This window comes from Motacilla alba, chromosome 1 (assembly GCF_015832195.1).
Source record: "Motacilla alba alba isolate MOTALB_02 chromosome 1, Motacilla_alba_V1.0_pri, whole genome shotgun sequence".
Classification (NCBI taxonomy): domain Eukaryota; kingdom Metazoa; phylum Chordata; class Aves; order Passeriformes; family Motacillidae; genus Motacilla; species Motacilla alba.
In genome coordinates, this window is record NC_052016.1 from 84,742,378 (window position 1) to 84,768,285 (window position 25,908).

The 25,908-nt window shown below is 42.1% G+C and overlaps 1 protein-coding gene across 4 annotated transcripts in view; it reads left to right on the forward strand.

The window, feature by feature from the left end:
- Window positions 1-341: 341 nt before the first annotated feature.
- The window catches only part of FARP1 (FERM, ARH/RhoGEF and pleckstrin domain protein 1), a 207,128-nt gene continuing 181,561 nt past the window's right edge, over window positions 342-25,908 (forward strand). For all 4 annotated transcript variants that reach the window (XM_038137943.1, XM_038137980.1, XM_038137951.1 and 1 more), the window contains exon 1: window positions 342-474. The gene's annotated coding sequence lies outside the window, so the exon portion shown is untranslated. The remainder of the gene's footprint in view (window positions 475-25,908) is intronic.

Genomic DNA, 25,908 nt, shown 5'->3' on the forward strand with positions numbered 1-25,908 from the left:
ACCCCGCTCGCTGCGCCGCCGGCAGCGCTGATCCGAGCGGCCGCCGCCGCCCGCGAACGCTGGAGGGGGCTCTCGGCCGCCTCCTCCCGCCGGCGGCTCCCCCTCCGGGAGGGGGCAGGGTTAGGGGAGGGAGGTGCAGCCGCGGCAGAGCGGCGGCGAGCGACGTCCAGTTCCCGCTCCCCCGGTCCGCGGGCGGCAGCGAGACCAGCCCCTCCGCCGCCGCCTGCCTCCCTTCTCCTCCGCGCCGGCCCGGTGGGCTCCCCCCGCTGCCAAGCCGGACATGGCGACCCTGCTCCTGCGAGCCCCTCGCTGTTCTCCTCTCCCTGCCGCCGCCGCTCCTGCCGCCGCCTTCTCCTCCTCCTCCCCGCGGAGCTTTTAATGGCTCGGACCTCCGGCGGCCAAGCGCGACTGCCCCTGCACCAGCCGCAGCGAGGAGAGCCGGCGGGAGCCCGCGCCGCCCCAGCCCCGCGCACGGTAAGGGCGGCACGGCAAACAATGGGGCCGGGCGGGAGCGGCGGCGGGTGGCGCCCGCCCCGCCGGGCACCGCGGCCGGGGCTGCGGGGCGAGCGGCGGGACCCGCCCGCGGGGCGGCCGGGGCGGGCGGCTGCCCGGCGGCTCCGAGCGCCGCCCCCGGCACCGCCGCCCCCTCCCCGGGCGGTGACAGCCCGGCGGACACCCCGCTCGGCCCCGCGTAATCCCATTACCGCGGGTAATCCGCGGGCAGGCTGCGCGCAGAGCGGCGCCCGGACCGCTCGCCCTTCCCCGCGTCCCCGGGCTACCGCGGCCGGGCGCAGTCCGGGCGGCGGCTCGGGCGGCAGCGCAGCTCCGTGCCTTTTGTTTCGCCCCGGGCTGGGACCCGGCCCCCGGTGCCGGCGGCGGGGCGGGAGCCCTGGAGGGATGTGCGGTGCCGGGCGGAGTTGTAGGGGCGGCCCGGGGAAGGGTTTAGCCTAGCCGGCAGCCGGCGGGGAGGTGCCGCTCGCGGGGCGTGCGAGGGCAGCGCCTCCCTCCCGCCTCGGTTCGGGGCGGCCCGGCGGGGATGGGATGGGACGGGACGGGTTGGGCTCCCGCTCACTCCGGGCCAGGGCCACCACCCCGGGTTTCCTGAGTGGCTGTAGCGGCTGCAGCCGCCCGGTTCTCCCTCGCTCCTTCCCTCCCTGCCTCACACGCAGGGGTGCGCATAGGTGCCTCCAGCCTGGTGCCCTCGGCACCCCTGCCATCATCACCTTGCCCGTGTCCAGGCTGGCGAGTTCGCCGGTTTCGAACCGAACGTTGCCTTCTGTTCGTTATGCTCAGCCTCAGGCGGCCGGGAACCGCTGGGCAAAGTTTAGCGCAAACTGCAGTTTATTTCCAGAGCGGGAGCTCGTGTGCGGTAGGCCTACTTAGCTTTCGTGGTACGGCCGCTTTCTCTCTTTTTAAAGCACGTGTAAACTCCGTGGAGTTGATTTAAAGTTGCCGGATTTGCTTGATTGCCGGCATGAAATTACTGCGTAGCGTATATTTTTCGGTCGCAATCTTTTTACTTAGGTTACCTTCAAAGAGATTTGTCCTTCGAGGGTGGAAAGGTGATTGCTCTAAAAGAACAGCATCGATCAGCTGTTCTGTTATTCATATCTCTCAGATACCTTGACTCCTGCTCCACGTTGCTTCCGATTCACAGCAAGCAGCTGATGTTGGAATCAAGCCAAGAAAAATAAAATTCTGGAGGAGGTCACTTAAGAAAAGCCCCGAAAGTTCTCTTTGAATTAGGATACCTCTTTCCCCTGCTATTGGATGTTTATGCAAGAATTGTGATATCTAGCTAATTGGTGGATCTGAGCCTGTTAGAAATGCTCCTGCTTCCCAGGAAAGTCCGAAATCCTCTTAGCTGTGCCTCACGTGTCCGACCTGCCGGGCTCAGGACGGGACGGGAGCTGTGTGTGCAGAGCTCCCTGCGCCGCTCTGCTTACCCTGCCCTGCGCACGAAGCGAGGGCCGGGCTCTTGGTGAGGCCAAGTGAGAGCTGCTCATTTTTCCCCTTTTGCCCTGGCCTTCTCCAGTGTCAGAAGTGTCGGTGCTCAGCAAAGGGTAACAACTCTTGTGGCTCAGGAGTCCCGCCACATGTTTGTGCTTTCCAGTTCAGAACTTCCTTCTCTTAGATACGGTTTTGCTGCAGGATTTGGTAGACTCTCCTTTCCTTTGCAAATAACGAAGATGAGGGGTTACATGTAATATATTGAATTACAATGGCTATTTTTGAAAGCTTAGACATGTCTGCATCGGTCCAAACATGGTGCAAATTCTTTTATCCTTATGGAATTAGGTTTAAATGTAGAACTGCAGATCCCTGTGGAAGGGGTAGTTGGCATAGGGCCAGTTTATCATCATGGGAAGGGGGTAGAAAGCTGTATTTCTCAGCTTGTTTTTTTGAACTATCTTGTACAGTCAGTTCAATTACTGTTTTTCTGCACTCTGTTTTTTGAACAAACCAAACACACTAGGAAAGTGGAGACAAAATATTCAACAAACAGCAACGTAAAACTTCAGAAAGTCAAAAGTTTGTATGAGATTGAATATGTAATATCCAAGCTTGACTTTTATTTAATGGCTGGACTTCAAATTGGATTTTTTCCTTTTTTTTTCCCTCAGGTTGACAGAGTTCATTAGTCATTTTGTAATCAATATCTTTAAGCATGCTACTTGTAACTGAACTTTTTGAAATGAAATTGTGGAAGATAAATGACCTGAGGGGAATCACCACTTAAATGCGATGATTTGAAACAGGAAAAAGAAAGGCTTGCCCTATGAGATGTATTTCTGCATTAAAATTCAGATAGAGAATTCTGAATTTATAGAGTTATTCAATAATTTTTCTCTGCTGATTTTTAGATTAATTAAACTTAGTAAAAAATCCAAACTTCCACTTAAAAAATTCATGTGTGGTGATAATTAGCCGCTCTTCTAAAAAGAAAATATATAAAAATTTTTGACATTGATGAATATGAGGCTGCCAGTTCTGGCAGCTTTTTAGATAATGTATGCTTGGTGATGGAGCTATGCAAAAGAAATGCTTCTCTGGTTTGAAATATCCTTACATTAAGGCTTTACTTGCTCTTGGGCATGCTTTTCCTAAAGGGACTGACTGCTGTGGAGACTTCCAAACTGCGATGTGTTAGGGCATCACAGTTTGGGAGCTGGGGAAGGTGGCCCACAGGAGCGTATGGTTTCCATAGTGTTTGTAGGGACAAGTAGGTTGTTGGGCAGAGAAATCCCAGGGCTAAAGAATCAAGTGCTCATCGCCAGCTGAGCTCGTCCCCTCAGGTTTTACAAGGTAAAGGAGAACAATTTTGGCTGTTCCTTGCTTGTTAGTGGTTGTCCTTCCCTTTTCCCCGAGACTGGAATTTGAAGTGCAGGGTAGTGCTCTGACCTTGGCCTCCCCTCTGCTCCATTTGGGGAAAAGCAGATCTGCATCTTGCTGACTGCAGCGGGGATCTGGATCCAGAACTTCCAGAGGATTGACTCAACTCATCTTTTTAAGCTTACGTACATATTTAGGAAGTATTTTGTGTAACTGTAGGACTGCGTTACAAACCCTGATTATATACATAAATGAAGCTCTTAGTGGATGTTTCCAGCAGTTAAACCTCTGTGTTATTAATCTTGGTTAAATTCTAGTGCTGAATCAATGTATTAGCATTGTACTTTTCGTGCCGCACTGTTAGCGTTAGGGACTAAACTTACTGGGTTTGGTTTCTGGTTTGATTTTATTCCCCCAGCTGTTTCTTCATGGCTCTTGTCTGTGCCAGTGCCCTTATTTTATATTGGCTTTTTTAGAAAAGCATGATAAAAATGCTGTTTATTGAATTTGGGTCCATCAACTAGTCCTGCTTTTTCTGTTTCTTCTTTTAGAAATTGGCATGTTTATCTTAAACGGCCCTTTCCAGGCTCAATTTCTTGACTTTGAAAGGTTGCAGTTTGTGTATTTTCTTTTTTTTATGTTTTTCCTTTTTTTTTTTTTGTGTACTTTTTTGACTGTCTGAGTAGATGGTGAAGTTTGTAGTTTACAGATGGACCACTGAACTCAGGCGTAAAGGAACGGCTTGTTTTTCTGGTTGTAAAGGCACAGAAGACTAATTACAGAGGTAAAAAAGGTCATCAGGCTCAAGTCAGCTTTGAATTTGTGCAAAATGTCAGTAAATTTGGCCTGCAGAAATGTAGGCAAATCAGACAGATCAGTTTTTGTGGGTTGTGGGCACTATCTTCTTTGTCATCAGTTGCAGCATGATGAGCTTTCTGACCTTGTCTGCAATGAAGTAGACTTGATTAAATGTTATGAGAAAGAAAAATATGATATGCCTTTTGGGGGATTTGAGAAGCAGGGATGATCTTTGCAACTACATATCTTTTTCCCTTATTCTGGAAATATAAATGGAGGAAATTGTTCCTCATGCTTGGTTGTCAGAAAGGACTTAAAGAAAAAAAAGAATGGTGCCTCTGTTAGCTGGTACTCAAATAAAACGAAGCTTTGTTGGTGAAGTTCAGGAAGGTGCTAAAGTTCTGTTTTCTGTTGATCTCGTGTGGGAACTGATTTTTGTAGCGTGCCCTTCAGTGTTAACAGAAGTCTGTACAGCAAAATCTGGTTTTGTGTCACTGTATAATGAGGAGAAAAAAATTTTCTCAAGCCATGAAATCTTGATACTGACGCTTTCAGGAGAAGATTTTTGTACAATACCAGTTTATGAGGAGGCATGAGGAGAACTGGGGGGTTGGGTGATATTTTGGTGTAAGGCAGGGTTGGTGATTGCAGACAACATTTTCTTTCCCAGGTTATAAATTGGGTGTAGTGGTAAAAGCCCCCTGGAAAGTGGGAGGCTGTGTCTCTGAGATGCTGCTTCCCTTACTGGTGCTGCCTTGCCTGTGCTCTGCTCTGGTGCTTACCATTAAAGTCAGGTTTTTGGTGTCAGCACTGGGGATTGCTGACCCGTGGCACAAGATTTATCAAATGTGTAGCAATGTTAACAATGACTTCAATCCCCATTTGCTTCCAAATATGCTGTCCTGGGGTGGGGAGAAATTAATGGTTTGGACCTTGCAGGGTGACTGAATTTGCCATAATGGAAATATGTTGAGAAGCTATTACACTCCCATTTGACATGTGATCCTGCTGTCTTGTAAGGCTCTCTAAATTGCTGTTTCAAGTTCTCTCCCTTGTTAGGGGTAACAGAAGTGAAAAGTTGTGCAACCAAAGGGGACGTTCCCCTCCTCCCCTGGGTATAGGTCTCCCCAGAGCCTCTGTTTCTATAACACCAGGTATTGAGGTGTATAATACGCAAAATATTACAGAAATTCGGCAGCAGGAGATGTGTCACAGGGCCAGTTTTATCTAAGGAAGAGCTGTGACTTTCTGAGCAGAGATGCCAGTATCAAGCCATCCTAGTTTGAAACAGCTGTGCTTGAGCTCAGGCACTGTGCTTTGTGTACAGAGGGAATGTGGCATCGCTGCCTCGGGGACAAGGACAAGCTGCTCGGGCACCTGGGCTGTCTTGCACAAAACACTGCTGGGGAAGAACACACGTTTTTGTCGGTCAGAAGGTGACTTACTGGTAAACTGGAAACCCTAGCAGTAACAGGAGGGAGCTGGTATTGTTGGATGCTTCCTTTTCTGCTCTGGGGCTGCTGCTTCTGCTGGCCACCACTGGCCTTTCTGCATCTTTCATGCCTGATTATTGCAGGCCCAGTAGTTTGATCACTGGTCACTAATAATACTGATGACCATGTCTCCTTAATCAAGGGCCTTTATTTTCAGTCACCTGCACCACAGGCATGGGTCAAGAAAACATCTGTCAGTGTATTCTGACAGCACGAAGGGTCTGTCTGCTTGCTCAGTAACCTCGGTGCATTTAATTGGCTCTTTCTGCCACATCAGGCATTTTTCTGTTGGTTACACTCTTTCAAATAATTTATTTCTGTGCCTGGATTAAGAACTTGAGCTCTTTCAGCCTCTGAGTGTTATTTTTGGATGTGTCCCAGCCTCTGTCTCTCCACCGAACAATACTAAAGGTGTTCTGCAGGGACCTTTGCTAGCCTAGCAATGGAGCACCGGCAGGCTGCTCATTAGTCTTTTATGTCTCTCCTTATCAGTTTTACTGAGAAACTCCCTATCACTTTGGTTGCACATGTTAGAATAATTAGGCTTCCTGTTCAGCAGGTTTGTGTGGCATTGATTTTGGCCTGAAAGTTCAGGGGAGGGGAAGGATACCATTAGATTATGTGAAATAGCCAAGTATGGTTGCCTTTTTTCATTATGAGTTAGATTTAAAACATATTATTGCACAAGGAGAGGCAGAAATCCCAAGCAGACTTTAATGCTACTTGAAAAGGAGGTGGTTTCCCTTGCATTAATAAATAAGTGAACATAAATCTTAAATTTCTTGGAGGAAAAGAGGATGTGATGATTTCACTGTTCAGTTGGAAGAGAGCTTCACATAATTTGGAGGCTCTGGGATCACAGCAGGTATCAGACAGACTTGGAGCATTTCCCTGGCCACCCTGGTCTTCCGATGGTTATGGGAAGGGAGGATGGGATATTGTTTGGGGATTAAGTTGTTTTTTTCCCGTCCATTTTTCTTGTATTTCCAATTATTCTGGAGTTTGCTGTTGCTTGTGGCTTACCATCAAAGTGAACTTAATTTGATTTGGCTTTATTTTGTTAATTCTCTACAGTCTTATGATTGCTGTAACAGTGATTACAACTGAGAAGTCTCTGGCCAGCTATTTCTCTGTATAATAACAGTGTCTTTTTCAGATTAAGGAAAAGTAGGATTTGTTTAGTTTGTCCTGCCTGAGGTTATTTTCTCAAACATTCAGGCTAAAAAGGAAGGTAAAGCTCTTGAAAAAGTAAGAATCTACAGAAATTATGTTGGTTTTTATTTTTTTTTCCCCTCAGGAGTTTCCTATTTTTCAGGAAATGGTTAGTGTTCAGGCTCTTAAAAATATAGAAAATATTAAAGGGAGAAATGGAAAGGGGCTATTCAGTTGCTGTACCTTTTAGAAAATGAAGAGTATATATCATATTATGAACTAAATAGTCCTCGTGCATTTTAGAAATTAAACTTTGTGTGAATCTCTGAGATTAGCCTCCTTAAATTCTTTTTCAATTTGAAGACCTCAGCTCCTATCTTATCATGGTGGAAATTCCTCCTGAAAATCTGTTTTACACTGTAAGACCTAAAGCCATTGTGTTTGCCTTTAACACATTAAACATTCAGTAGTGCTTTTTAAACAGAGGCATCAATTGGTGCATGTGGGAAGGTAACTGTGTGGTTATGTCACTGTAGCCTGTGTGTTCATTAGCTATTTTGGCTGAATTGGTTGGTGTAATGTGGAAAATAACATTGTTTAATGTTTTGGTGCAGAGTGCCATTTTCCCCTCCTGTGTCCTTTGAAATGTTGATCATAATATTCAGTACTATGTAAGAGAAAATACTAGAAACCATTAAAAAAAACACAAAATGAGCAAAAAGGAAAGTGTATCTACAATGTGCGGTCAATGAATATTAAACTTTAAGCTAGCAGAAAATACCTTCAAAATGTCTCAATAGCAAATAAAAGAAAGACAAAGCAGATGGTGTGATAGTATTGCCGTGGAGAGAAGGGCAAGTGACTCTACCATTTGAATGTAAAAAATGTTTTAAATGGCATTCTAATTAAGTGCTGCTCACAGCTCTGCTTATAATAGTAATATTTGAATACTGAGATAGGTCCCGAATGGCACAATTCCAAGGGTGTAGGATCCATTTGCCTAAAACATGTGAGTTGGAAGTGAACCTCTAAGAGAAGCATTTCTAAACAGACCTGTGAGAGACGAGAAGCTTTTGGTGGTAACTTTATGGGGTATGCTTTTCCATCTCAATATTTTTTTTCACCTTGTTTACAATTAAGGCTTGAACGGTAGTGCTGCACCTTTGTTTCTGAGTGTTCTCTGTCTGTACCTCAGTAAACTGGCAGGCAGCTTCAGCCATGCCAGGCAAACAATGAAGTTTATAATTAAAAAGTGAGTGGTGGGTAGAGGGGAGACTCAGATCCCTGCAGTTGCTGCTGGAGGTCACCTGTGTTGCCTGCTGGGTGTGGCTGGGTGGCCACACAGGTCCTGCCCGGAGCTAATGCAGCCTCCTGCCATCTAATTAGCAAATTAGTCAGTAGGACAGTGTCAGGAGAGGGGTCTGGCGGGACAGGGAGTGTGTGGTGGAGCCAACCACGCTGGCTTTTCACCCCCAGGGGCTGAGGGAAGAGCATCACTTGTGGAAACCAGTGGCTATTACTGGCTCTGGTTGTCACCACGCGTGAGCACTTCATGGTGGCTCTCGGGGGCTGGAAATAAATGTGGCACTAACAAAGCCTGTTCACAAAGTGAAATCTTCATCAAAAACCGTGCCCATATTGACACCAAGTGCAATTTCCCACAGTTATCTGGGAATGCTTCCTGGAGCTGTGAAGTAGTGTGACTTTATCTAATGAAGTGCTGAAGTGATGATGCAGGAGCCGGATATCTGCATGATTTTTAACTCCAGCTGTCCAGCTTTTTAAATGCAAATCAAGGAGTATTTCATGTTCTGAACCAAAAAATTATCCACTGGGTAATGCCCTGGACTCAAGCATTTATCCCTTAATTTTGTGTGCAGTGTGTGCACACTGAGGCACATCAGAGGAATCGCTGGAGCAGTTTCTAGTTGTAATAATGCTTCAAGGATCATTTGAAGCAATGGACAAGCAAATAACACTTGATGGTAGCTCTGCTTGAGAAGACCCAACACAGGGAAGCCATTCCTGTCTTCCTGAATGAAGAGAATGTACATGATGGAGGCGAGCTAGGGACTAATAGCAGCATGCTGCAAGTGTATGACTGAAAAATTAGATCACTGTTGTGATGGAGTGGGGTGTGTGTATATTTTTCTACATCTAATGAGAAGAGGGAACTCAGAAGAATTTTTTTTTTCTGGATATATAGCCTTTTCATTTTTTCTGCTTTAAAAAAACCCTAACAACCCAACAGTCTATATATTCAAGAAAATTCTGACATGCATCTGAAAGCATTAAAACTGAAGACAATATTGTTCTTAATTGGGTATTTGCTAGGGTTGCTTTGACTCCCTTAAATCTGTTAGTGGAATTTCTTCAGGCAGTACATAAAACTATTTAATTTTCTTTCAAAAGTTATTTTCCTCAAAAGTGAGAATAATGTTTGAACATACATGCATTATGTTATTATTTGAAATATTTAAAGCAGAAATTAGGTGATATAATGAGAACAGCCAATACTCAGAGAAAGAGTAATCTATTAAAAATAACCTATTGAAAGCTGGAGTAGTGAGTTGTAGAGTTGGTGGGCTGTTTGAGCATGTACCACAATGGATGGATATAAGTAACAGAACTACATTTTCTCCCTTCCTGTGTCATGTAAAGAAAATAACAGAGAGCCAGGTATGCCTCTTCATCTTTGTATTTGAATTTTCTGCATGATCAGTGTGATATGAGGATATTTAGAGCTGCGGGGTGAGATAATGTCTGTCCGTCAGGAAAGCTCAAAAAATTTAATTCTGGTGTAAACATAATTCAATAGAAAAAATCCTGAGGAAGGGTCTGTATTGTACTTTTCTGCCTGCTTTTGTCAAAACAAAATGCCTCCTCTAACCTGAACAAAGTTCTTTACACTTAAAAGCACACCAGGATTGGAACTGATGCTTGGATGTATGCCATGAAGGGAAAATGGTAGTTGTACATCTAAAAAATGTCTACAGAAAAACGTAAAATGTGTTTAGAAGTTTTAAAGCCTTGTATCTGTGACAGTTTTTGGGCTAACATCAGAGAAGAAAGAATTTCAGAAAAAAAAAGGTGATCTGAGAATGGTTCCATCTTGGCAAGGAAAATGTGATTTGGAGACATAGAAGAGAAAGTTAATCAGAATAATAGCTCTAGCTCTTACAAGGAGATTGAGTCTATTAATGAAATTAATAGCTGAAATTTAATTATGAAACCAACCTAGTTTTATATATATATATATATATATATATATATATATATATGTATGTGTGTATCTCAGGACCTAAGAGGATGATTTTAAAATCAGCAGGTTACTCTAGGTGACAGTTTGGTTCAACTCAGAAGAATCTGAAATGCCTGAGAGCTGGATTCTCTTGAATCAGCTGGGTAGAAGTTCCCTGAAGTCTTTTGGCAGTGTCTAACTTTTGTGAAATAAAATATGCTGCAGCAATTTCTGGTTTGTATGTATGTATGTTCACCAGTGAGTGAGTTTATTTTAAGCATTAACTTGCTTGCTTATGGAAAACCCTGGAATAGCCTGGTTTTTTTTCACTAAACTTCCAGGTTAAATTTAATTGCAGTTTTGTTAGGAGGACAAGCTAGTCTGGTTGCTTTTGAATGTATTTAAAGAAAGTTTCATAACTCCTTCTTTGGTATTCCTCCAGTAAGGCCTGATCCTTTTTTTATCTACAAAGTTTAAAGCTTGAGGGAACAATAAAGACTTAAATCAATTGGAAGTAATTGCAGCTAGATCATCAGCATAGTTTTGTTTAATTTACAGTGTTTATTTAGTGCTCTCCTGTTGAGGAAGTTTAATCAAATTGCTCATGCTCTAGAGGACTACGGGGAGCAATAGCAACGGCCCAGGTGCTTGTTTTCAGGGCTTTATCTTATTTATATATATAAATAAAAATATGTACACACACCCCCATATATATATATTTGTGTTTGAGAAACAAAGATTTTTCATATCTGGTGCAGTGGCTGGAGTGTTTCCTCTGTAGCTGATCATGGGGACAACAGGGGTCCCACTTGGCTGTGTGCTTTCCCAGTGGTGCCAGACTTGTTTTCCATAGGTGCTCTTCAAACACCAAGAGAGAGGAGCTCTGCTTTTAATTTAAAGTTGCACAACAATGTAGGTGAAAAGAGTACTTTAAATACAATGAATAAGACTGTGTTAGTAGCATGTCTCTGCTATTTTGGAATAGACTTTGGAATAGCCTGTAGAAGCTCTCGGCTCTGTCTTTATTGTTTATACTTCTAGTTTAATTGTGCTGTGTGCTCATCTGCCCTCCTTGAGGGCTGTGGTGTGTCTGGTGCAGTATTTCACTGTGCAGGGCTAGAATCCTTAACCCTCACGTTTGAGAGTGTCTGTGCTATGGGACAGCTTCAGGCTGTTTTCTTCAGGGAGTAACATGTGATGGGGACAGTTGAAAAGCAAAAGTCTTGACCTTTGAACACATGGAATGTCATGGGGGATTATCCTTACCCAGTATGCAATTAGTTGTGTTAGAGGGAAAAACACTAACCCATTTCTTTGTGCCAGTTTCTTTTGTCCACCCTTTAGTTCCCCTTCTTCCCCCTCCACGAAATTCCCATATGCATAGACTGTTAGTGTTTTAGCAGGATTGGGGGGAATTTTTTTTCAGATTCATTAATAAGGCTGAATTTCTTTCAGGGTAAAAGAAAAACCTGATGTAAACTGAGGTTCTGCAGTTCTATTTCTGTATATCATGTGTGCTGCTGTTGGCATCCCGGCAGGAGCAATTCCTCCTGTGTTAGTTTTAAGAACAGTTTATTAAAAAAACCCAACCAAAACAAACCATACTGTTGCTATTGTAAGGCTGATTAGGAAAATGCATTTGAGCACTTGAAATTAATGAATCTATGGCTTTTCTACAATAAATAGAGGGAGAAGAGTTTGCCATCTGAATAATTCCATTTATTAAGGTCAGATGTTACTGATGCTACTTTTTTCAGGTGTTAAGGATTATTTGGTTTTCTCCAAACCTGGCTATATTGATTATTTGTTCAGCATTAACTTGTTTTCCTTCTTGAATTCTCTTCCTGTTTTAATTTCTCTGCTCCATTTTTTTTAAATGCAGTTCTATCTGTGACAGCATTACATCATTTTTATCCTTAATATCCATAGTATTCATCGTTTCCATTGATAAGGTAAATGTAGTGGAAGGACACACTGTGTATGTTTTTTAAGTTTCAGTAAGCTTATAGCCAAAACTTCTTCTGACATGGAGTCCTGGAACTTGTAAGCAGTTTGTTTATATCTTCAACAAAAGTTAAGTATGTAAGTTTTGAGTAATGCTCTTTTTCCATTAGTCCTACGGCTTTCTTAACAATAAGGAAGGAATGCACATCCTCGGAGGCTCATCTGGCATTTTGATGGCCCAATAAAACTTGAGTTTTTTGGCATGAAGCCTTTAAATGTAACAGATCTTGTATATGATTGGTATGATTTAGACTGCAATTGGCAAGCCCAGATTTGGACAGTTATCTTAATGGATGTTTTAAAGGCTTTTTTTGTTCCCCTGTGGCTGAATACAGTCAGTTAAAAATGTTCTTTGTGATCATCACAAGATTCAAACTTAATGTTTTTAAAAAATTCTGTTCTTTGTTGTGTAAGTTCTACATATACTTTGTTCTTTATTTATGATAAAAATGCACGGATTTTGAGACAGTTATCAGCTATTAAAAGAATATGACTATTAATGATCTGATTTATTTAGATATTTATTTTATTCAGTAATTTTTTGCCATAAAGATAAATAATCTTTTTTTCCCCCTATGGATTTGCAACTCAATATCTTCTTCTGTCATTTAACATCAGACACTTTGATCAGTAAACACATTTACTCTATAATGGACAGTCCCTTACATTCTGAATAGTAATTATGCTTGATATTACATGCTTAATTTTTTTCAGTGATTTGTAGTATGAGCTTTGTGATGATTCCACTGGCTGCAGAATTGTACTTTCAGTGATTGACTAAAGGACAAGTTTCAGGTAACTACAGGCTGGAGCCAGTGTTAGTACAATCTTGGCAATGGGCTTTTCTGTAGCCATATTCTAGTTCAAGGGTGCTCCCTATAAGGACTCAAGTTTTTGTTCAGGCATCTTTCAGATGTCTGAAATACCACTACTTCCATTAAAAGGAAAAGAAAAATCTACTTCATAGTTTGTGATCTTACTGTTGGGCATCTTTCCTGCTGCTAAACTGGTCTGTTTCAAACTGCCTTAGTTTCTTCCTAAATCTTTAATCTTCCCACTCAACTTGCAGACCACATCCCTTTCATGCTCCCACACTTCATTATTCTGCAGATAGTTTGCTCTCTTGCTGCTGGGCTGTGTCAGTCTCTTCTGTTCCCTGGGAAGCTTTTTCTCTGCCCTGGGTTGTCCATTGCTAGAGCAGGGAATTGTTACCTTTGGGACAGAGCACTTCAGGAGGACTGACAATGAAGGGGTTTTTCTTCCTGGCAGCTGGCTTTCCAGAAAGATCATGAGTAACCTACTTACTGGACCACTGGAATTAGATCTGTCAGTCTCTCTTCTGAATTTTAATAATTTTTATCTCACTGTTGTCTTCCATGATACAGGAAATATTAAATGCATTTGTTTTTTTGAAGTGTAATTACTCATTATTTTTATGCCGAGCTGAAGCAGTTTGTGATTAATAAAGGTTCCCTTTTGTTACCATATGCTTAGTCATTTTATCTGTGTTAGTAAGGCATGATGACCTATTTTGGTTAGTATGTCTGGCTTTTGAGCTGCAGGATGATAGCAGAAGCATATCTTGGAATTTCTTGGGCATGCTAGAGACAAAATAGGGGAGTAAAATACCAGAAATGTTAGTGGAGCCTGGATTCTGTTCTGTAAGATGTTAGAGGCCTGTGAGACTAGAAAGTTTTAAAGGGTCACCCTTGTTTTTAAAAACTGTCTTTAATAAGGAGTTCATTTATGTACTTCAGGTCATTTTAAGACCCTTGAAGCAAGCTTGACTTTACGACAGGAATTCAGTAAGGTGTCACTGTGCCTTATATACATTAACAGAGGTTGTCTGCTTCCTGGCAGTGCTGAGTTACTGAGAGCCACTAATTTTTTTTCATTAGATGAATGCAATGTTGGAGGCTCCTGACTGAATGAATCCATTAAAAGAGCTGCCTAAAGGGTATCTTATTTTTGCAGAACATGCAAAAAGTCAGAGTCACTTTGCAAGCTGAGGGCTGTGGTAACATACTATTTATTTCTCTTAAAGGAATATTGCATTTGGCTCCTGTGCTGGTTCTTCATGCTTAGAATTTACTAACTGGGGGGAAAAGACTTTAAAAGGACTGAATACTCATATGCATAATTTTTTTTCCATTACATTGTCTTCCATTAAAAAAAATTTTCTTCCTTAACTTACAAGACCTGATGGCTTCATAGGTAGTTGGTTTTTATCCATTTTCCTATCTTATGCGCTTCAGAGAGATGAGAACAGAGCCATAAACCTCCTAAATTAGTAGGAGTATTCCCTAACTGACTGCTAACTAGTCCTAGTAATTGCAAGACTCACACTTCATTGTCAGAAGGATAAAAATGTCAAGTTCATGACTGTGTGCCTGCTTTGTTTAGTAGCAACTTTAGTGCTTTTTCTCGAAGTTTTGTTGAAAATTGACTTGGTGAACAAAGAAGTGTAATTCACTTAGAGGCTGAACTAAACCCAGGATCCATCAGAGCAAGCCCAGGAGATAATGTGGGTGATGAAACTGCAGGGTTTGGCCTCAAACACAGTTGATAATTGAAGGGCAGGAGCAGTCTATCTGCTGTCCATGGGATGCTTTTGCTGGCCTTGCTACATTCCATATGCTGAGAATAGTGTGGTTTTCCTAAGCAGGCCAGAGGTGATCCAGGGAAATCTTTTTGTGAGAAGGGGAGAATTAGGGCTTGTGAGACACCTGGACATGGTGTTCATGTGGCATTTTTCTTTACATTTTGATTTCTTGCCTATATCCATCCTCCCTTACTGCAATGAAGTGTGTTGGTAGTTTTTCAGTACTGTTGTAGTTAGTGAGCAAAAGGAGTTCTAGTTCTCTAATCTCTTAGCAGCAAGTAGAGCTTATCAAAATTATTGCAAGGCTACAAAACAGTCTGGTTTGTATTTAGTGTCTGTTTTAGTATAGTGAGGTCTCCAGGTCCTGGTGTGAACCTTTTATTCTACATTTGAGCTGCTGTGTGCAGTTTGGTTGCTTGCACACCTTCCAGGGGTTGCTCACAGCTCCCCTGAAGAGTCAGCCTGAACTGGTCAGTTCAGCTTGCAGCTGGTACTACAGTCACTGTTTCCTCTTTGGTACCATTCCATAAGTACTTTGAAAGTTGACATAAGTTGCTCTGTACAGCCTTCTCTTGATTTCCCAGAAACATCACTTTTTTTCAGGCAGAAATATTCCAGGTGGTGTTTCTTGGAGGAAGAACTTCCATGCCTATCATTAGGTAAATGGGATCTCTTCCAGCACCTGCTACTTCTCTGTTTTATTCCTAGATGGTCATCTCCATCTTCCAGCATTCTTACAGGCTATTTTCGCAGAGTTGGCAGAAAATTAGGATTATGTGCATCAAATCTTGAAGCACAAGAAGAATTTCAGGTATCTAACTGAAGACATCACATAAATTAGATATCTCACAAGCTTGGTGTCTTTTAGATAATTAAGAAACTTCTTGATATTTCAGTATATTTGAGTATTAGTGAATCTAAAAATTAATTATGATCCTAAAATCTTAATCTCCCTGTGTATAAGCAGTCATTCTGTTTTAAATGACAGTCTTGTTTGTGGTAGTGTTTTGTGGTTTGGTTTTTTTATTTTCTCTGATGCATTTTTAGAGTTGACTTTTAAGGCATCTTAGTGATTTTAGTTCCTCCCAAATGCTATAGTAAAATTGACATTTTGGTATAAAGAAACAAATTCTCTGCTAATTTCTAAGACAGAGAGTTTAAGAGCAGTACATGTAAACAAGATGAAATAATACTGAAAAAGTGTGTAAATGTTGTTTAACGTACTGGTTGTGGAAAAAGAGATATTGAAATAAAAGCAGACACATCATTGAATTGCAAATGAATCTTTGAGATTTATCAGATGATGGAAATGGACTTCTGCAGGAAAACGGCAACAGCAGTTTTAATGTAAAGTTTTGTTCCTACCTAATGTGTTTGGTTTTCAGTAATAACTTAAGTCCTTTGTTTACCTTTCTTTCATTTGAACCAAAGAATTTATCTAAAAATACTTGAAAATGTAATCTTGTGCTGTCTTTTGTTTTTTTTTGTTTTGTTTTTTGGTGGATTTTTGTGTGTGTGTGTGAGGTGGGGGTTTTTTGATGGCTTTTTTTTTCTTTTTTGACTTGACCAAGTTTCTTGTCTTGCTAGTAAAGTATATATTAAGTTGTGGAGAGGAGTGGAAAGGAACACTGCCAAGGTGCAGACTACAACCTAAGGTTATCTTTCTTAAATGATATGAAGTTGCATAAAAAGTTTGGCTTTTGTGGGATTTTTTTGGTTTGTTTTGGTGGAGTGTTTTTGTTTGGATTTGGAGGTTTTTTGTTATTACATGTGTTTTGCTGCAGAAAAATAACCAGTTCTTGCCAAGCAAAACTCATGATGCTACTGCAACTAGTCCTGGTCTAGAAAGTTCAGCCTCTTAGGAGATGTGTGATACACTTCCAGTGTGCTTGTCTCTGAGAGATTGTCACCTCACTTTCCCCCACAGGCTGCTTTGTGCATGGCTGCTTGTGTATTCAGAAGAGACTTGTCCCCTTCTCATGGGAACTTGAATTTCCTGTGATTTCACTTGTTGGGGGGAAAATGAAATAAACTACAAGCAGATTCTCTTCCTAACCACAATTCCTGGAAACTGTATGCTGTTGTGGGCATGTTTATCTTCTACTTTTCTTTCTTGCTGTGATCATCTCAGCGTTTTGAGGAATGGAGCAGTTTATTTAAAAACCTGTTATAGCAAGATGTCATTTACATAAGCAACAGTAGATGCCTTCATGCTTCTGAACTCTCTTTTCATTTGCAGAGACTTGGAAGATTTTTTTGTGAGTCTAATCAAAAGATACCCTGTAATGTTAGAGATACATCTTCAGAAAGGCGAGACTGAAAATTTAAACATTCTCATATGCACTTAAAAGAAGGGCTCTGCTTGGGCTTTCCTTTTCAGAGTGATCAGAGCTCAGTCCAGTGCTCAGATGCTACTTCTGTTTGTAGTCAAAGGCTGTTTTGCCTTCAGTTGTTAGTGAAGTTGAAGGATAAAGAAATGTTCTTGGTGATGTGATGGGCCTTTGCAGTGTTCTTTCATGCCCTTCTTCTCCCTTCAGCCAGCTGCTTCCCTTGTGGTTACATCCAGGCCTTACCTTTACCTTATTGAGACCTTTTTCGTTTTTGTTTGGTTATTACTTAAATACTTGTTTCCATTTCTTTGTAGTGATTGTTTGAAAAATACAAGGATCATAAGCTGCTGAACTTGGAAACATGAAAGAAATTTCAGGTGGTGAAAAAACCCAAACTGGATGAGTATATCTTGAGAATAGCTTCAAAGGATTTGTATTATATGGGAAATTGTTAAGGCTGATTTCTGATTGTGTGTATTGTATGGAAGGAGAAGAGTTAATGCTGAAAGCATAAGAACATGGAACAAGGTAATAAGGCCTGAGATGGAAAAGCTGGCATCTTCCTTTTCTAACATAGTTTTCAAATACCTTCTATTTGGAGCAAACAGTTGACCACACTAATGAGGTCTGGTTTTTCCTGAAGGTGTTATGCTTGCCATAAAAGTCCCAGCTGGTGGTACATGACTGAATAAACATGAATCTGGGTGTGTATAGGAAAGTACAGGTCACACATTTTAATGGCCTATTTCTGTCTTGTTTGACTGGTTGCCTAAAAGTGGCTTCAAAATAAAATTTACCTGCTACTAAATGATCTGGAGTCATATATTCTGATCTGTATCTAGCACTGGTAACATACAGAGTAATACCAGTGAGACATTCATTCATGGAGACATGCCTCATTTTGTTTATTTGAAAACGAAGCAATGCTGCTTTTATTTAAGATACAGTCTCAGGATTAGTGGTAGTTCAGGGTTATGCAAAGAGAAATGAAGTACCAAGAGCTAGACTAAGAGCTGTAGCCCAAACACTTTTATGGTTTTGCATGATCTTTAGATAAGGTACAGCATCATGGGAACACAGTGTCACCAGAAGAGCTGGGGAAGCAGAGTGTGTTGCTGATGCTTTGGTCGCAGCTGCACATTGGTGAGTGGCGCTGTTTTGAAATCCCAGTGGAGAAGTAGGGGTAAGTCACTGAATCAGTCATTTTAGTGCCAGTATTGACATTTTTGGGATAATCACTGAGTGGAGACAAGTAAATCCAATAACATGATAAAAGAAGCACTGTCAGATTTACTGTCATGTGACAAGTGGTGCTTGTATCTCATTGAAGAGTTGACCTCTTTGCACAGCAGCATAAGGCATGTTGGTGGCTGAGCTTTGTTGTTTGACAAGCAGCTCAGATGTATCCCATGTCAGGCCTGAGTTATTGTTGGTGTTCTCTTCTGTGCAGGAGGAGAAATGCGGGCAGCAGTTCTGTTGCAAGCCTGTCATGGGAGCCAGTAGGAGCCAGCTGTGGTTTTATGCGGTTCACGTCATCAGGCTGTAGAGCTGAGAGTCTGGGCAGTGGATGAAGGGGATCTCCAGTCCCCCTGGCTTCAAATGATTTGTGCAAAACAGGAGAGCCACCACACACTGTAGAACTTATGGGGCAGCTGCAGTGGCAACCCAATACAGTGTTGGAACAGATTGGTTGATTTCTTGGAGTTTGAATTTTTCTTTTTTTAGTTCTGTGTCTCTGCATGCAGAACATGAAAGTGTAAGAGGGCAGTGTGTGAAGCAGAGCAAGAATGCACAAAGCAGGAGAGAGCTTGTTGAATAGCCTGCTATCTGGAAAGGGATTTCAAGTTGGGAATTTCTGCATGATTGATTCCTCCTTCCCAAGGGAAGGATTTTCTCTGGGTTTCAGCTCAATCAGTTTTTCCCAAGAGAAATAACATACATACGGTCTAAGTATTTTCTAGTTACCCGAGCTAAAAATGGGTGGTGATACTGAAAAATGCAAATTTACTTCTCTCTGGAAGCTCACTTTCTGCAAGGGAACCAAAGTTGATATACTTTTTTTTTAAGGCATTTTAAGTATGTTTTTATCAACAGGTGAGAAATGCAGCAGAGTAGCTGCTCTACATGAACTATAATTGTATTTATAATGTGGTGGTGAGGCTGTGCAAGTGGGTAAATATCTCATTGTATGAGTGGGTGCATAAATCTGTTAGTGCTTCATAAATCTCATCAAGAGGTCATTTTCTTGACATCTCCCAGATTCATAGTTTGCCTGACTGCCATTTTAGGGAGGAGAGCTACAGGCATGGCTGGAGATGTGAAGGCAGAACAACCTTTAATGCTGTTTTGTAGTGCCTTCTGTTTCTAAATCCCTGCAGAGGTACAGTGGCCTCTTTCTTCTTCCTCCTTTATCTTCCTCATCCCCTTCTGCTACTGACTTCAGGGAAGTGTGCAGCTTCTCAAATTACTTTCAAATTCACCAGCACAGGACCGTAATTGAGCTCAGCCACCTGAAATGGGGGACAGAAGTTCCTCTTGTATAACTCACCTCTAATGAGGTTTTCAGTACCAGACTGCAGAACAGAAGTAGGTAAATCTGACTGTTCTATGTAGGCAAAATTACAGACTTTCTACACCTAACCCAGTCCAGAAACATGTAGCATAGCTGGGGTCATGTAAGAGGAACATGTTAAAACAAGTGCAGCTCTCCAGTAGGAAGCAAACCTTTGTCTGACTTGTGGCTTCAGCAGGTGCTGCTTATGCATGTTTCTTCTCATAAGATGGGGTTTGCCAGCAATGAAATTATTTAGCCTCAATATTTCCAGGCAGAGGTCTGGCTTAGCCCAGCATTCCACCTTTAACAATAGTCAGTAGTAATACATATGGGGAAAAAGTGTCACTAAAACAGTGATCCCTCCCAACTTTTGGCAGGCTGTAGTTCAAGGACTTAGCGCAAGAAAGTCATGTCTGCTCCTTTGTTTAACAATCCTTGACAGACTCTCTTTTGAGAATGCATCCAACTATGTATTAATGTACTTTAAATTTTTGCCGTCATAACGTCCTGTGACAATGCCATTACTTGGTATGGAAAAAGTCCCTCCTTTTCCTCTTGTTTTTACACCAGGTGCCTGATAAACTTCATGTTACACTGCTTAGTTCATTTATTCCAAGACATGATTTCCTATTTGGTTTCTCCATAATACCATTCCTGGTTTTATGTCTGTCATTTTATCCATCTTTCCTCCTAATCTAAGTGCACTTGTTTGCTTAGTTCTCCTTAGGTTGAAGTTGTTTCAGACCTCCCATTGCTGTCACTCTTTGAGTATTTTCCTGCTCAGCAGAATGCTCCTCTGCAAATTGCTTGGTGCAGCATCTGTAGGTGCAGAGCTACTGTGGTGTTCCTGTCAGGTATCCCTGAGCTGCTCACTCCTGCTGCTCCCTTTGCTCTCCCAGCCAGCACTGAACTCTCCATCTGTAGCTCCTGACTTTAATTAAATTGTGGTGACTCCAGGGCCCCCATTCACTATATTGGCTGTGACTTTGTGGTGTGTGTGAATAAATACCTGACAAATATATCTGCAGCTCAACATAGTGAGTTGGCTTTATAATTTTGCAGCTTGCTCCATTTTTCACATAAATAATGACTGTATCGAGTAGCACAAATGCAAAATCAGAGAATCAGAGCTCTTGTGAAAGCTGGCTTATATTCCTGTGCTGTTTCTTTTAATCTAACCAATTGTTAATTCACATGAGGACCTTCTATTTTATCCCATGACAATTCAATTTCTTTAAAAGCCTGTGGTGAGAGACATTGTCAAAGGTTTGTTAGAGATCCAAGCACGTTATACATGCCATACATACGACACTTCCCTTTATATGTCACAGCAAGTTTGCAAAAGAAGTCATGCCGTGATGACATTCCTTTGTCATGTTTTTCTGTCATGTCATTATTTGCATACCTGCTAATCTGTTCTACAGTTTCTATCAACTTTCTCGGTGTAGAAGTGAGCCTGTGGCTACCAGCCCGTTGTTCCCTGGAGTTCTTTTATTGAAATTGGCAGTACGTCCTCAGCTTTTTATTTCTTGGTTTTTTGAGTTTGTCTTAAAGGGAAGCTGGGCAGCATGGTTAATAGTTCTGTGGTGGTGTGTTGAAGTGCCTTCAAAATTTCTGGGTAAATAGCATCTAAATCTGGTGACCTGGTCCTTAAGTCTGCTCTAATGTGGCTGTGGTTTTGACAGTCTTGTGCCTGAACCATCTTCCTGCTCCCATTCACACCTTGCATTTTCCTGAGTTTTGGGAGAGTGGTGGCCAGTTTGTCTCCATTGTCCCTTCCCTTCTGAATAGGTGAGCAGACTTTCCTTCTGTGCCCTGAGGGCTTCCAGTGTGGGAAACAGGAGCTGAAAAGGAGGAGGTTGCTGGAAGGCAGCAATAGATAGCCATGGGGGAGCACCTCTTTCTGCCTCAGTCCTAATTTATGTCAGCTTAAGCAGGACCCAAAGCCATAGCAATAATAATATATAGATTGATATGAATTGGCATTTATTGCATTAATTATTTTCATGGACAGTGTAGTTGGATGTAATTGTTTACAGTTCTTATCACTCAGAACAAATCTCCATTTCAATTAAAAACTTACACAAATGGGTTTTTTTCAAATTTTTGGATTGATAATGGATTTATTTAGTATACTAATGTAAACTGTTTTGTTATGGATTGTATTCATAACAGGATTTAAATACAACTCTTCAAATGTTTAAGACATGCATAGAATTTTGGATCAGAATTTAAGGGGAAGATGTTTATTGTTCTGAAGAGTTAATGGGTGTTTTGATTTTGAAGCAGTTCACAATTAAATGTTTCATATTAATTCCTGCCATTTGATCTTCAGTATTTGTAACAAAGATCCTCAGTCATGTGCAAGCTCTATTTTTGATGCGGATCAGACTTAGCCTGCCATGCCTCTAATGGCTTTCTGGCTGTTTTACTGCTCTTTACTTCCTGTAAAGAAGGAGGTAGTTCATTGTTCTAGTCTTAGAATACTTGAGGTGAGACAGCAGTGCTCTTCTCTTTCTCTTTTACCAACTGCATTTCCCCCTTTCTTCTGTCTTTGTGTACGTGGTTATTTTTTGTGGTTCTTCAGTTTGTGTGTGTCCCCATGGTTTTCCTTAATTGCTTTTTGCTCTGACTGCAGGATCCTGGCTTCTGTGTGTGTTAGGTTTGTGCAGCCGTTTTTATCTAGGTTCTGCCTTTTTCAGTGGCACCTGAATCAACTTCCCTCCCTTGAATCAATTGAGGTAATGTGGCGTGGTGTTGCTTAGCAATGCTGGAAGCTGATACCGCCTGGGTGATGCGTGTGCTGTAACAGCACTGAGCAGAAGAGACTACCTGTCCTCTGTGGTCTGTGCAGAGAAGAAATCTTGCATTATCTAATGTTTTCAGCATGCTTACCTTTATGTGTTTGTTTTTTTTTTTCCTTTATGTTGCCAAGTAACAGTTTTAAAGACTCAGAGATGTTCCTCCCCCCAACCCCCCCCCCCCCCCCAAATACATACAGAAAACTTAGTAGCATGTAGAATCAAAATATAATTGGGGTGTCAGTCTTTAAAGAACTGGGTATTTAATCAACTGTCTTGAGATAGGTATGTTTTCTGTCTTCCTCCCCCATGTACCAAGCAAAGCTGTTATGAAGGCAGAGCTGAGCTTTGTAGGATGTTTCAGTCCTCCATAATGGCACAGATTGGCAGCCAACCTGGTGTGCATGGCAGTGGATTAAAAACCAGGATAAATTTAATACTACCAACCACATCAGAATACAGAATGAACTGTTTTAGCAGTAGATATAAAGGTGTTAATAGAAATTATTAACTCTGAAATATTTCTTTAAAGTTGTTGAGATCTCTGAATTTTCAGTTGTGGGTAGATTTTTTACTCTCATTTAAATGGCAAAAGAGTGACGTATTCTCTCTTCCAGCTTTCTTGTTTGTTTTTTTTTTTTTTTTTTTTTTTTTACAAAGCCGAGGGAGTATACATTTAAAAAAATTAAATTATCTGCTTGTTTTCTTTTTGTTCATCCTTTTTAATAAGAAGCACTAGAAAAATGACATATATTGGAATAAAATATCTTTGAGGCACATTTTTACCAGGTGTATGAAATTTTCTCATTTTCACACAACACTGAATAGCATGGGCGATAACCGCATGTTTCAGTTGTAGACTAGGATAACTGTGAAGTGTTATTTTCCTCTTTTAAACCAATCAGAATGCAAACCAGAGTTTTTACTTGCAGTCATGGTTGGAAGACAGAGGGGGTTGTTCTCCATCGGCTGATAGGAGTGTGGACCTTGGCATCTTTCCTTTCTTTGATGGCAGTTATAATGAGTACATCTGAATATACTCATACCCTCAGCAGGGATAAATCTTGGTCAGACTCAATTTCTTTGTTTGTTTCACGCAATAATGTTTGTGCTTCAGTAAGCAAAAGCCCACCATTCTTTTGCAAAAACTGTGTCTTGGAGTTGGAAGGCTTGCAAACTCCTTACAAATTTTGCGTACAGTTAGGCAGAGTGATTGGGTAAGCAATTGCAGCCCTCAGGTGCTCGGTACCTGCTGTCACAGTGCTGCTGCCGTATCACCTGTTCCTTTGAGCCTTAGCCCCAGCACTGAACTGCTGATGGCACGGAAGAAAGGTAATGATGGGATGGGGACATGGACCTCCACAGCTGGGTCATGGGAGCCCAGTCTGAAGAATGAACCTGGGCACTGAGGGTGCTCTTGATAAGGTCAAAATACACCCGGAAATCAACCATGGTGGAGGTGGAGAGGTGCAGTCTGGAGGCTGATCCCACCTCAGCGCTGTTTATTTGGGCTATAAAGGATTGCTTATGAGACATAGGTTTGTTCAATGGGTTGGTCTTTCTGATCAGCTGCTCCTGCCTCTCTTAACCAGTAGTTTTCATAAACAACAAATGCATTTCCAGGGGCCTGATAGTTTATTCATTTCTAGTTTAGATCATTTAATCCATAGTATGCACTCATTTATCCTTTTCTGTAAGGAAACAAAACATCGAGCTGGCAAGGGGATTTTATGGCAGGTTCATTGCCATGGTTTCAGACTGCCTTACATAGCCTAAAAATAGATTCAGGAAAGAATATTATCTTCCCTTCTCTGCCTCCCCCAGCTCTAACTAATTGGAATTTCCTTTTTTTGTTTGTATATTTTTGTTGTTGTGGGTTTACTGACTGACAGGTCAAGCAGATTTGTTTGATGTTTTGCTTTAAAGAGGAAAGTTCATCCTAGTATCTAATACATTGGGGAGTGACTTCCCTGGTAGCGTGCCAAGGCTATTACCTCCTGCTCCTGTCTCCTACACTTCAGTAGTGCCACTCTGGCAGACTGCAGTGCATTACAAACCGGTGTAATAGTCCAAGATGTGTGAGGGACCATCCTGGGCATACCTTGGATAATTATAACCTTGACATTGCCTTGTGCTGAGCGGGGGAAATGCAGAGAGTACATGATGATGTGCCTTTTAGCAGCCTGCACTGCTGCCTGAACAGCATCCTCTTCCACAGGCCAGCTGGCAGCTTTACTGTGTTTCCTGCAACCCCACAGCTAGGATGTTGCAGACAGGTTGAGGATCATGGATGCAACTAGCAGGACGAGTTTTAAAATACTTCTTTGTGTACAGCAATGCCTGGGCAGCAGCTGCAGGGAGCTAGGGTAGGCAAACTGGGTGATGACCTCTCCTTCCCCTTACTGGTGTCCTTGCTGAGACAGCGCCAGAGCTACACAGGCTTGGCTGGTGTGCCTAGATCTGGGCATGGCTTCACTACCTCCGGATTGCAGTGTCATTAGTCTTTGAATGTCAGAAAAATGTAGGTGGAACACAGCTTGGCAATCAATATGGCCTCCTCTGATGTGTACTGGCTGGGTTGGGCAGTTGAATTCCTACCCCCCCATGCCCTGGCCTTCAACAGAGGTGTTGACTTCTTCTGTTAGCAGGAGTCCTAGATGCTTTTAGATCTCTCTCCTCAGACAGGAAGGGCATGGGTTGGAATCACACTGATGCCTTGGATTTCCTGCATTGCTTCCTGTTGAATTGCTGGGCCAGAAGCTAATGGGGGGGGATACTGTACGCAGTGTTCCACTCCTGAGGCTCGCAGCGTGCCTATTTATGTTGGAAAGCAAGTAAATAACCCCACAGCAGCCTTATCAACTCATGTCTTTCAGTGTCAGGTTTTGGAGCAGAGAGAAAGTGTTCTGGGTTGAATTGCAAAGGGGAGAAACCCCACGTGGTCTCTTAGTGGGTTGTTTGGTGAGCAAGGTGTCGATTCTGCTGATCCATTTCTCATCACCATTTTTCTTTGACTGCCCAAGAGAAACTGCAGTAAGTCTATTTGTTTGTATGTGTTGCTGCTGGTACAGGGCTTTTTCTTTCTTCCTGCTGCTGCTTTTGTGGTCAGGGTGCCCTGACCTTCCTCAGTAGGGACTGAATGGAGAAGGACTGATGTGATGTCAGGTTGCAAGTATGTTAGTGAATGGGCTGCAGTGTATTGCTAATTCCTTCTCTTCTTGGTGTATTTACTGGTTGTAAACGCATTCAGACTTTACCCGTTTCTGAGTAGTGAACTCCAAAGAAGTTATGTCTTCTTTGTCTATATGCTGTGTTGGACAAAATTTGTGTATTTAGGAAGAAAGTACCAGATAGATAGGACTGTTTAAGGTGCAACTGCTATTCAGAAGAGATGAAACCTTTTGAAGTCTTTTCTGTTGCTTGTATGCTGTGATGCTTTGCATTTGGCAGCTGCAACATGTGCTTATGCTTCCCTGCTCCTCCCTGTGATACTCTGTAGTATTTATATGCCTGTTTTGGCACCTGAGAGCAGAAGGAGAGCAGCCCCAAATACAGATGAAATGTGCCTTCTCAGCCTTCCACAGAGGCAGGAACCTGCCT